This window comes from Equus asinus, chromosome 5 (genome assembly GCF_041296235.1).
Source record: "Equus asinus isolate D_3611 breed Donkey chromosome 5, EquAss-T2T_v2, whole genome shotgun sequence".
NCBI lineage: Eukaryota > Metazoa > Chordata > Mammalia > Perissodactyla > Equidae > Equus > Equus asinus.
Genome location: NC_091794.1, coordinates 13,685,798 through 13,699,144, shown reverse-complemented (window position 1 = coordinate 13,699,144; position 13,347 = coordinate 13,685,798). Strand labels below are relative to the sequence as shown.

Here is a 13,347-nt window from a genome sequence, read left to right as displayed (position 1 = left end):
TAGATAATTACTGTTTTAAAATTAATCCAAGATACATAAAATATATACATAAGTATTCTAAATTATTCTAGCAAGTTATCATAAGCCTACTAATAAAACAGAAAATACACAAATGAAAGAGCAGTTTATGAGTATTAATTATAAATTGCATGTAATATTATGAAATAACACTGAGGTCTGTATTTAAAGAAAAAGACACAATGACCAAGTAGGATATTCCAAGAACTTAAGAATAGTTTTACACTATTTATCACACTGTAAGCTCACAAGACTTTCTCATTTGATGCTGAAAAGGCATTTAATAAAGTTTAACATTCACTATCTGATTTTTAAAAACAAAACCTAACAACTAAGAAAAGCTTTCTTAATAACAGATTCTTCTCAAATCAGTGGCCATTACAACACTAAAACAGAAAAAGGAGGCATGGCTATTAAAGAAAGATCAAGACAAGATGGTGCAGTATCATTATCATTGTTCAACTGAGACTGGACATTCTAGTGTAATGAGATAAGAGAGAAATGGAAGGATAAGTATTAGAAAGGAACAGACAGAATTATTATTTGAAAAACCTATTACCTGAAAACCCTAATAAGGTCAGGTAAAGGGCTATTAAAAGAAATAATAGAGTTGCTTAGAAGACACGCAAAATGTATAGAAAATATATAATTAACACATCATAACAGGTGATAACGTCTATAAATTTATTGCAGAAAAAGACAATATTTGCAAAATATTACTATTCAAAACATCTATGAATAGAGTTGTAAAGAACCTATAAACCTAAGCAACTGACTTGAATGGATGGAAGATATGTCATGTTCCTGGACAGGAAAACTTAATACCACATAGACATCAGATCTCCCCATATTAACAAATTCAATGTAACTGCAGTGAAAATTGATAAAAATTTTTTAAATTAGACTAAGGACAATAGCTAAGAAATATTCAAAAACAATGGCCCAGAAGGAGGGAGTGGAAATACTAAAGTAAAAATAATAAAAAGCTTACTATTAGTATCTTAAAACAACTGAAAGTACACAAATACATCAACACATATACTGGCATATAGTATAAAGTTAGTATTTTATATGTGTGGGAAAATGAATTAGTCAAAACATGCTGAAAGGACAACAGCTAAATATTTGGAAATAGATGGATCCTCGCTTTATACTAACACACACACAAATCCTGATGGACTGACTGAAGATCTAAACGTAAAAAATTAGTCACATACACCTGTGCATATACTGACAGTTACTTTTTGCATATTCTGGCAGATAATATTAGTTACTCCTATGGTGTGGGATTACTAAGGATTAAAAAAAGAACTTTTAGTTATTACTTTGTGCTATTCTTTGACATGAGAATCATTTATAATAAGTAATATTAGTAATAAAAGCAAATCAAAAATAAACAGAATTCTCCTCCTGAGGTGGAAGTGGAGAAGAGGTAGGATAAGGATAGTGTTATGAACTGAATGTATCCCTCCAAAATTTAGATATTGAAGCCCAAACCTCTGAAGTGATGGTATCTGGGAGACGGGCCTTTATGTGGCAATTAGGTTTATATGAGGTCATGAGAATGGGGCCCCCAGGCGGCATTAATGTCCTTATAAGAAAAGGGAGACTAGAACTCTCTCACTGTTTCTCTCTTTCTCTCCACCATGGGAGGATTAAGTGAGAAGGTGGATGCCTACAAGTCAGGAAGAGGGTCCTTACCAGAAACTGAATCTGCTCATGCCTTGATCTTGAACTTCTCAGCCTCCAGGACAGTGAGACATAAATGTCTGTTGTTTAAACCAGACTATAGTGTTTTTTGTTATAGCAATCTGATCTAAGACATTAAGTATCAGAATAACCCGGGAGGGATAGTGCTAATTCTATCTCCTTTCCACCTATGAAAACCATGGCCTCGTGGGCCACTATTACTCAAGGGAGTATTTAGAGATAGGAGAAAAAAACAGATCCACTGAATCAAAAATACACAAAAAATATTCTGCAACATTTAAATGGTGAAAGCCACTCTCTCAGCATATCAGCAAAGACAGAAAAAACACCAAGCAAAAGGTTGACAGATTTGACCAGAAAAACTAACCCCTTAGTAAACAAAGAGTTTGACTAGATATTTACAAAAAACTATAAATGGTTATTTTTAATGTGTTCAACTATACTAGTAAACAAATAAATATTAATGTAACTATCAGGTTTTTCACACTCACTTTTTGTTTTAATTTCTAGGAAGTAATGAGTGATTTTTTACTTTCTACAAAAATATTCTGAGTAGTTTTTGCTTATTGCAAAGGTAAATTTTGGTGTAATGTTTTTTGTTGTTTCAATCCTTAAACCTCTGAGCAAGGCTTTACACTACCCTTCAAATATTGATAGTCTGGTTCTCTGTTAGATTCTATTAGCTTTTAATGATTTATCTCCTTTTCTGTGTTTTAGTTAAGCCAGAGTTGGTTTCAGTTGCTTGCAAACAAAGTGTCTAATACATTTCTAATCCTAAACTAAACTCAAAAGTTAAAAATCACTTCTGAAGATGATTTTCCCTGTGGAATAACGGATTTTCCATTGTGGTTCTTAGACCAAAGAATCTTAGAATGCCTCACTACTCAAGGCATCCCAAACACTGCGCCTACTCTCACTCCGAACTTTCCCATATGAAGCTGAGTATGACTGCAGAGCAGAAGCATGTCTCGGGGAAACATAAATGTTTATTACTAAAGACCTAAATTATGTGAAGTAAGTTCTTCATTAATGGTGATAGAAGCCTAGAATATAAAGAGTCTAAGGAAGAGCAAAGACTTGAACCATCATATCTGGCAAAACCCTAACTTTGTCATAACGTGTTCCCAGCTACTGAACACTCAAGGGGCCAAGGAAAAACATGATAAGATATGATGCTCTGTTTCTGCTCTGTGTGTCTATCTGATTCATAAGTTTTGTATCATTAACTAATTAATTAAATCCAATTTATTATCCTTTCAGAGAGAAAGTTCCCCTAACTGTAGCTCCCATGAAAACACTACAACTACAAAAATACAACTCTTTGGAGCTTTCATGTGTATCTGAGTAGTCACTCAGTCAGGATTTAGAGTGCCCAGACGATACAAATCATTTGGAAATATATATCCAACAAGAAGCTTGTGTCAGAAAAAGAAAATATAATGACTCATGTACTATAACTTCTATGAGTTATTTAAAAACAAAAATAAACAAAAAGACTTGAGATTCCTATTAGAGATGATATTAAAGTGTTTGAAATGGAAGTATGAATAAAGTGGCAACAGTTAACTTTCTTACCTCTCTCACTCCCAGGAACGAACCAAGAAGTAGTTGAAGTCATCACAAATCTATCTTTAAAACTATCCTTTCTGACACTTTGATACCATCTTTTATCACCTTTGATTTCTCAACCTACAGGAAATGGCAGACATCTTGGACATTTTAGGTCCAAGGATCTTTCAAATGTCAGGATCTACAAAGAGGTACATTCAAATATACTACAAATGAAACATTTATTGTACTCTATGTGCAACTAGAAACCTCCAAGGATCTCTGAGGTATGGATCCTTTCAGACCCCTCTGAATTTAAAACAGCTTTTTGAAGCAACAATTGAAGCATACATTCTCAAAAAATTAGTAAAATCACAGCATCTAGGTATCCTCAACAACTTCAGCATAAACACATTTTAGATGAATCAAATTTATCACCAGCACATTCAATAATTAATCTGAACTGTTTTAAACTGATAAATGTTTACGTCATGTCAACTTTGAAAATGTACTGAAAAAGTCTTTTCAACAAAATTCCCAAAACACAAAAGCATAGAAGAGCAGAGCCAAGTGAATTAAAGAATAAAATGTGAAACTATTTATAAGCTGCAAATTCAAATTCTATTAGGGTTCTATGAAAGAATCTCTAACTTCCTGTCATGTTATAACTAGAAAAGATAAGTCTGGGATCATAGGACATCCTATATTCTAAGGAGAAACCTGAATCACATACCAAAAATGGTTCAGAGAACCCAGGGCATTCATTTCTCAGTATGTATTAGGTGGGTACTTTGAGCCAGGCACTGTTCTAGGTGCTGGGAAGAGTACTGAACAGATGTCCCTGTCTTTATTTCCTTTACATTTTAATCAGAGAAAAAGAACTAACAAGAAAATAAAAAGACATCTCAGAAAGTAAGAACTATGGAGGAAAGTACGGAAGGTAAGAGGGACGCTAATTGCTTAGGGTAGCACCATAGCTTTTAGATCTAGAAGTGATAAAACAAGGCCTTTTTGAGAAGACATTAAAGCACTTTTTTCAAGTGAGGGAGAGAGAGGAAAGAACCTTTCAGTGTCCCTAGAGTGAAAGGAGAGGAAGAATGATAGGAGATGAGGCCACAGAGGTAGGAGGGAACCAGACCTATACAGGTCATTGTAAGATTTTACTTTAATCCTAAATGAGAAACCACTAGAAAATTTTTAGCAGAAACGTGACATATTCTAACTTTTAAAAGGATCACTCTGCTATGTTGGGAACAGATGACAGGGAGGCAAGTACTAAACAAAGGATACCAGTTAGGAACCTATTTTGTTAATGGAGGAGAGAGATGGGCTTTGCACCAGGGTAATCAAAGTGACAGTGTTTAAACTATATTTTGAAAGCAGAGCAAACAGGATTTGTTGATGGAACAAAAAATTGAGTCAGAGAGAAAGAGAGAAGCCAAAATTACTCCAAAGTTTTTGGTGTGAGCAAGTGGAATGATGGAGTTACCACTTACCAAAATGACAACTAGCAAATGGAGCATTTTTAAGGATTAGAGGTAGCTCAGACGGTAGAGCTCAGAAGTGGAGGTAGAGAGGAGCTCAGAAGTGCAGTTTTACAGTTTTGGACTTGTTAAATTTGTGACGCCTATTGCACAACCATATGGATACGCTGAAGAAGCAGCTAGATATGTAAAAGTATGCTCTTCTGGAGAAAGAGACGGACTAGAGATACAAATTTAGAGTAACCAACATATAATAGTCATGAGACTGAATGAAACCATCTACAAGGTATTAATGGCATAAAGAACAAGCACCCATGGTGCACATTCAAACATTTAAAGGTTTGGAAGTTGGGTAAAATTCAAAAAAAAAGATAGCAAAAGAGTAGCCAGGGAAGAAGGAAGAATACCAAGAAGCATCCTGCACAGTCAGTGAAGCAACTACCTAGAAAAAGTGTGATCAATTATTCCAAATGCTGCCAATAAGCCAAAAAAGAGAAGGAGTGATAAGTAATCAATAAATTTAACAACTGTCTCAGTGAGTGGTGAGGATAAAAGTCTGATTGGAATGAATTTATAATCCTATAAAGACTTCAACTTCTAGCCAAGGAGGAGTAACAGGATTCACCCTCCTGCTTGAAACAACCATTTCAAGACAATGATCAACAGGCACAAAAGGATACTGATCCCTGAGAGACAGTAAACACACAAGGTGAGCTTGATGAATAGCCTCAGCCTACCACCTGGAATCAATTCCAAAGCCTCAACATAGGGAAAGAGAACCTAAACAGCCAGCCAGTCTCCCTGAGTTCTGTCCAACATTGGTACTAGCCAGTACAATGAGGCAAGAAAAAGAAATAAAACGCATCCAATTAGAAAAGAATAAAATTGTCTTTATTTGCATAAAACACACTCATCTGTGTAGAAAACATGACAGAATCTATAAAAAAGCTACACAAGGGTATTCAGCAAGAACACTAAGTAGTCCTTACGTAGGACCTAACATCAAAATACAGAAATCAATTGTATTTCTATGTATTAGTAGCAACAAATTGGAGAAAGAAATTTAAAACACTGCTGTTTAGAATAGCATCAAAAATTTAAAAAGACGAAATAGAGACAAATCTGATACAAGCTATGAAAAACCCGTACAGTTAAAACTATACAACTTGCTGAGAGGGGCCGGCCCGGTGGTGTAGAGGTTAAGTTCACGTGCTCTACTTCAGCAGCCCAGGGTTCGCCATTTCAGATACCAGGCACGGACCTGTGCATGACTTATCAAGCCATGCTGTGGCAGGCATTCCACATATAAAGTAGAGGAAGATGGGCTTGGCTGTTAGTTCAGAGCCAATCTTCCTCAGCAAAAAGAGAAGGACTGGCGGCAGATGTTAGCTCAGGGCTAATCTTGCTCAAAAAAAAAAAAAAAAGATATACTTAAGCTGCTTAATGGGAAAAAAATCTTTGCAAAATGTATTTAATAAAGGATTTATATCTGATAAAGAACTGGAAACCAAAATACATAAAGAACTTTCAAAACTTCATTAAAAGAAAACAAACAGCCAATAAAAAAAAAATGGGCAAAAGATCTGAACAGATACATCACCAAATCATACATGAAAAGATGTTCAACATCATTAGAGAACTGCAAATTAAGACCAAAACAAGGTACCACTACACATCCAATAGAGTGGCTAAAATTAAAAAGGCTGACAATACCAAATGTTGGAGAGAATGTGGAGGAACTAAAATTCTCCTACACTGCTGGCTGAACTGTAAAATGGTACCACCACATTGGAAGACACTTTGGCAATTTCTTCAAGTTCATACAAGCACCGTATCAACCACCCATTTCACTCCTATGTCTTTACTCATTAAAAAAGAAAGTGTGTGTCTATATAAAGATTTGTACACAAATGTTCATAACAGCTTTAATTGTAACAGCCAAAAACCAGAACCCACCCAAATGTCCATTAACAGGTGAATGAATAAATAAATTGTGGCATACCCATACAATGAAATACTACTCAGCAATAAAAAAAAATATGCAACCAGGAATAGAAGGGATCTTCTTCAATTTGATAAAGAACATCTATTTAAAAAAACCTACAGCTAACATCATACTTAATGGTGAGAAACTAGAAGCCTTCGTGATAAGATCAGGAACAAGGCAGGGATGTCCTCTCTATGCTATCTTTTCAACATCATAGAAGTTCAAGCTAAAGCAGTAAGATAAGCAAAGGAAATAGGGGTCAGCTCCATGGCCAAATGGTTAAGTTTGTGTGCTCCACTTCAGCAGCCCAGGGTTTCACCAGTTCAGATCCTGGGTACAGACATGGCCCTGCTCATCAGGCCACACTGAGGTGGCATCCCACATAGTACAACCAGAAGGACCTACGTCTAGAATATACAGCTATGTACTGATGTACTGGGGGGGGTTTGGGGAGAAAAAGAAAGAAAAAAAAAAAGAAGATTGGCAACAGATGGCTCACGTGCCAATCTTAAAGAAAAAAGAAGAAAAGGAAATAAAAGGTATACTGATTGGAAAGGGAGAAATAAAACTTTGTTCACAGATGACATGATTGTCTATGTAGAAAATCAAAGACAACTGACGAAAAACTGCTCAAACTAATAAGCACTTATAGCAAAGGTGCAGGATATAATCACTTTCCTATATACTAGGAATGAACAACTAGAATTCAAAATTAAAAACATCATTTACATTAACACCCAAAAAATGAAATATTTAGGTATAAATCAAACAAAATATGTACAAGATCTATATGAGTAAAACTACAGAACTGATCAAAGAAATCAAAGAACTAAATAAATGTAAGATATTCCATGTTCATAGATAAGAAGACTGAATATTGTCAAGATGTCAGTTCTTCCCAGCTCCATCTATAGATTCAACACATTACCAGCAAGTTACTTTGTGGATATCGACAAACTGATTCTAAAAGGTATACGGAGAAATAAAACACCCAGGATAGCCAACACAATATTGAAGAAGAAGAACAAAGTCAGAGTAGTCACACTACATGACTTCGAGACTTAACTATAAATCTACATAATCAAGACAGTGTGGCATTCGCAAAAGAATAAACAAATAGACCAACAGAACAGAATAGAGAGCCCAGAAATAGATTCATACAACTATAGTCAAGTGATCTTTGACAAAGGCAATAAAATGGAGCAAAGAGAGTCTTTTCAACAAATGGTGTTGGAATAACTCAACAGCAACGGGCAAAAATATGAATCTAGACACATACTTTACACCCTTCACAAAAATTAACTCAAAATGGATCACAGACCAAAATGTAAAATGCAAAACTATAAAACTCCTAGAAGATAACATTGGAAAAAATCTAGATGACCTTGGGTATGATTATGACTTTTTAAATACAATACCAAAGACAGGATCCACAAAAGAAATAATGGATAACCTGGACATCATCAAAATTAAAATTTCTCCTCTCCAAAAGACACCATCAAGGGAATGAGAAGTCAAGTCACAGCCTGGGAGAAAATGTTTGCAAAGGACCACTGCCCAAAATATACAAAGAACTTTTAAAACTAAACAATAAGAAAGAAAACAACTCGATTAAAAAACGGGTCAAAGACCTTAACAGGCACCTCACCAAAGAAGATACACAGATGGTAAATAAGCGTATGAAATATGCTTAACATCATACCATTAAGGAAGTGACAAGTAAAAGAGCAATGAGATACCATTACACACCTATCAGAATAGCCAAAATCCAAACACTGACCAACACCAAATGCTGACAAGAATGTGGAGCAACAGGAACTCCCATTCATTGCTGTGGGAATGAAAAACGGTACATTCACTTAGGAAGACAGTTTGGCAGCTTCTTATAAAACTAAATGTACTCTTACCCTATGCTCAGCAATTGTGCTCTTCTATTTACCCAAATGAACAGAAAACTTATGTCCACACAGAAATCTGCACATGGATGTTTACAGCAGCTTTACTCGTTAAGTGCCAAAACTTGGAAGCAACCAAGGTGTCCTTCAGCAGGCAAATGGATAAATAAATTGTAGTACATCCAGACAATGGAATATTATTCAGTGCTAAAAAGAAATGAGCTATCAAGCCATGAAAAGACATGGAGGAACCTTAAATGCATAGGGTTAAGTTAAAAAAGCCAATCTGTAAAGGCTATATACTGAATGACTATATATCTATATATACTGAATATGATACTGAGGAAAAGGTAAAACTATGGATATAGCAAAAAGATCAGTGGTTGCCAGGGGTGAGAGGGCAAAGAGGAATGAATAGGTGGAAAATAGAAAATTTTTAGGGGAATGAAACTACTCTGTATGATACTATAATGGTAGATGCATTTGTCAAAACCAATAGAATGTACAAAACCAAGAGTGAACCCTAAAGTAAACTACGTCCTTTGGATGATTATGATGTGTTAAGGTAGGTTCACTGATTGTAACAAATGTACCACTCCTGTGGGGGATTTTAGGGGGGGCACTGTGGGGAAGGGGATCCATGGTATATATGGGAACTCTCCATACTTTCCATTCAATTTTGCTGTGAACTAAAACTGCTCTGAAAAAATAAAGTCTACTTAAAAATTTAGAAAGGAATACTTATAAACCCAAATGCTACACAGAAATAAAAGGAAATAAACTTACACATGCAACAACATGGATGAATTTCAAAATATTTTATGATTAAAAAAAGACAGAAAAAGAGTACATAGAGTATGAGTCCATTTACAGAAAGCTCTAGAAAATAAAAACTACTTTATAGTGACAGAAAGCAAATCAGTGCCTGCCTGAGGGAAGAGGGGTAGAAGGGATGAGATAGATGATTTACAGAGGACTTACAAGGAAACTTTTAGGGGTGATGGATAACATTCACTACCTTCATTGTAGTGATGATTTAACAGGTGCATACCTTTGTTAAAATTTACCAAATTGTATACCTTAAATATGTGCAACTTATTATATGTCACTTATACTCAGTAAAGCTGTTTTATTAAAAAATGAGAGTAGGAGAGGGATTAGAGAACATTTAACACATAAGTAACTTTTGTGAGGATTTTTACTATAAAGGCAGGCAAAGAGATCAGACTTGCTGATTAAAGTAGCTCAAAAGAGACGATGGCTCAGGGAGAGTATTTTTTTAATGGGAGATATTACAGCATATTTTTATGCTGATTGAAAAGGAAAGTTTACAGGAGAAGGGGGGACAATTGTTGAAGTGGTATCTTTGAGAACAGACAGTAGGGGACAGGACTGGAAAGGATACCATTGGCCGTTCATTGTGCATCAGTTGTAGCAGGCAGAGTCTACCAGTAGATAGGTAGGTTGGTAGATATGGTAGTGAAAGTTCTTTTCTGCCTACTTCTATTTGCTCCTTAAAATAGGAAGCAAGGATTTCATGTGAGAATAAGAGGAGAGGAGGTTCTAGAGGCTTTCTATAATAATGATTTACATGAAACCAATACAGGGCATGACAGATGCAAGAGATAGCAAACTTCTACTACAGTATTTCCTATACATTAACACTAACCATAAATTTCATCCCACTGTAACATATCATCTTTACTAATTTTTAAGTATCAATTTCAGCCTTTAGAAAATGCTCTAAAATGTCATTTCCACTATATATTCTCAGTCGCTACCTTTTAATTTCAAATAAAGAAAACATCTTGGTTTAACCAACCAACATCAATAAAGGTCTTCTTTAGCTGAATTTATGCTTAAAAGCACAATTCCTTCAAATTTTCAGAACAGAAGCACAAAATCTTCTATCAGGAGGAAAACTTACAGGACATCTGATCTACCTCATTTTACAGAGTCACAGTGAAGTGAACTGCCCTTATCCTATAGCTAGTGGCAAAACACAGAAAAGAAGCCTCCTGGTTTTGAAAAGTAATCTTTCCAACTTCATTATGCTGAGCACATTATGAATAAATACTAAACGTTTCACAGAAAGAAAACCTAGAAGCCTTATTAGTGAAGACATTCAAAAGCTTAGTGATTTTCAAAATAAAAGGTGAAGGGGAGCTGTAGTTCTCAAATTAGCACTACTTCCACCAAACGTGAAATGCTTGGGAGAATGGGTTTTCCTAACAATTACTAACAAATTGCTCTTTGAATTCCATTTCAACCTGTGAAATTGTGGCAATTTTTAAACACTAATAAAATTATGAGTTTTAATCACCATCATAAAATTTATTCCCCAAAATACTCTAGTAATTGTATTCTCCTAGGCTTTACTGTTATTCAGCAGTAAAATTTACAATCAACAGTAAACAATTTTCAACCAATGGAATTATTTTTTTAACCATACAATGAATTTACTTCTGATTCTTTAATTTACTTTTACCTTATTACAAGTGATACATAAAAACAGAAGGCCTATGAATATGTAAATATTCTCAGATGAAGTAGCCATTGTACAGAACTAGTGCTTCGAAGACATTGATCTATTATTCTCATAAATGAAAGCCTTCTATAATGATCCACATAAAAATTTATACAATATGCATTAATAATCCAAAAATTTCAAACTTACTGTTTTAAAAGAGACATCTCTAAACAAGTACATGGAGCTTATGGTTCAGCAGTACAATACTTCTCAGACCCAAGAATGAGGCTTAAAATTGTGAACTCTAACATGGTGGAATAAAAAAGCAAGAACTTTGGAGCCAGACTAACCTAGATTCAAGAACACACAGACGTCTAAATTATTAGCAGTGTAACCCTGGGTACTTGAGAGCCTGTTTTATCACCTATAAAATGGGACTATTATCAGCTAATTAACAAGGTTTCAGTAAAATTTAAAAGAAAAAATTCAAATACGGGAGCACGCACTGATTAAACACCAAAGGAAGAATTGCTAGAAGGATTGTTGGAGGTCCATTTCAAGTTAAAGCCTGACTCCAAAGTGGCACCAATCTGTGTGGTTATACGGGTTTTTTCTACCCAAGCACCACGAGTAGTCAAGAGAGAAGCATAAGGAATGTGTAGACCTGAACTGATTTGGAGTTAAGATTTCCCAAGGCCGGTCTAAGTGAAAAACATCTGGGGGAAGGGATTAGATATTACAAAACAAGTCTAGGTTGAAAAAAGAAGTGAGCTAATATGGACAAAATACAGTATGTATGGCACATAGTAAGTCCTCAAATATTTACTGAGTTTCATTCACTGAATATTAAGCACTAGGTACCATAAGGTAGAAAATAGTATAGCCTGAGACTTCCAAGAGCTGAGAATCTGGAAGAGAAAATAAGACACACAAGGCAGTGAATGTTATGGGTAGAGTGATTCTATCATTTGTTATCCAAGCCAAAATATTCTTTAGAGTGAAAGGGAAGTGCAGGAGCATTACTGATAGTATTGCCAGAATAACAGTTGCAAACCTAGACATTCCAAGCTAAACTGGGATATATCACCTTTCCAAGAGCCATGCTAGTTAAAGGTGCAAACTTACAGAGATTTGGGAGAAGGAATGAGAGGAGTTGTAAAGTGAGAAAAGCTCCTTCTGAAAGGGAAATTTTCCTTCAGCTAAGCCTAACCCAGTGATTCTAATTTTATTTGGGTAAATTTGTGGAAGAACAGTGGAATTTAAGCTGGATCTTAGGCAAGGCAAGTTTTTTCCAAGCAGAGAAAGGGCACTGTAGGAAAAAGAACAAAAGCAAAGAGATTCACAGAAACAGAAAGTGCAAGGACAGTTTGGAGAAGTCAGAAAAATCCCAGAATTGGTAACAAAATAAAAGAGATGAAGCCAGAAAGGCAAATTCTTAATTCACTTTGTTTGCACATCCATTTTTTTCACTAACACTTATTTAACACCTCCCTATACTGACCAGGCTTTATGCTGAGGAAGGACAAGGAGGAAGCAACATTCCTTACCCTTCAAGAGCTTAAAGCCAAGTCAGGGAAAGTGTAAATAAGCAGGAGGGAAAAAATAAGGAATATCATAGTGTGAAAATATAAGAAGCCAAAAAATTAGCTAGGAAAATTTATCTAGCAAAGGTTCACATATGACAGTGGAAAAAAGCACAGATACAGAAAAAACAATTAGGAAGTGTGAACCTGTGAATGTGACCTTATTTGAAAAAACGGTCTTTGCAGATGTAATCAAATTGAAGATCTCAGGATGAGAATATCCTGGATCATCTAGGTGGGCCCCAAATCCAATGACAAAGATCCTTATAAGTGACACACAAAGGAAAGACAGAAGAGAAGGCCATGTAAAGACAGAGACTGGAGTTACGCAGCCACAGGACAAAGAACATCTGTAGCCACCAGAAGATGGAAGAAGCAAGGAACAGAATCTCCCCTAGAGCTTTCTGGAAGGAAACTGACCCTGCAGACATCTGGATTTTGGACTTCTGTACTCCAGAAGTGTGAGAGAATAAATTTGTTGTTTTAAGCCACCAAGTTTATGGTAATTTGTTATGGCAGCCCTAGGAAACTAATATAGAGAGAAGGCTACCGCACTGAACTAGGCATGAGAGAATAACTGCCCAAAATAAGAGTAGTAACAATACATTCAGAAACAGGGAAGATGTTCAGACTTAGAGACCACTCAAAAGTC

The 13,347-nt window shown here is 35.4% G+C and overlaps 1 protein-coding gene across 2 annotated transcripts in view; it reads right to left on the bottom strand.

Moving 5' to 3' along the window:
- NECTIN3 (nectin cell adhesion molecule 3) overlaps window positions 1-13,347 on the bottom strand; it is a 130,902-nt gene that overhangs the window by 95,669 nt on the left and 21,886 nt on the right. The gene's annotated exons all lie outside the window — the stretch shown is intronic.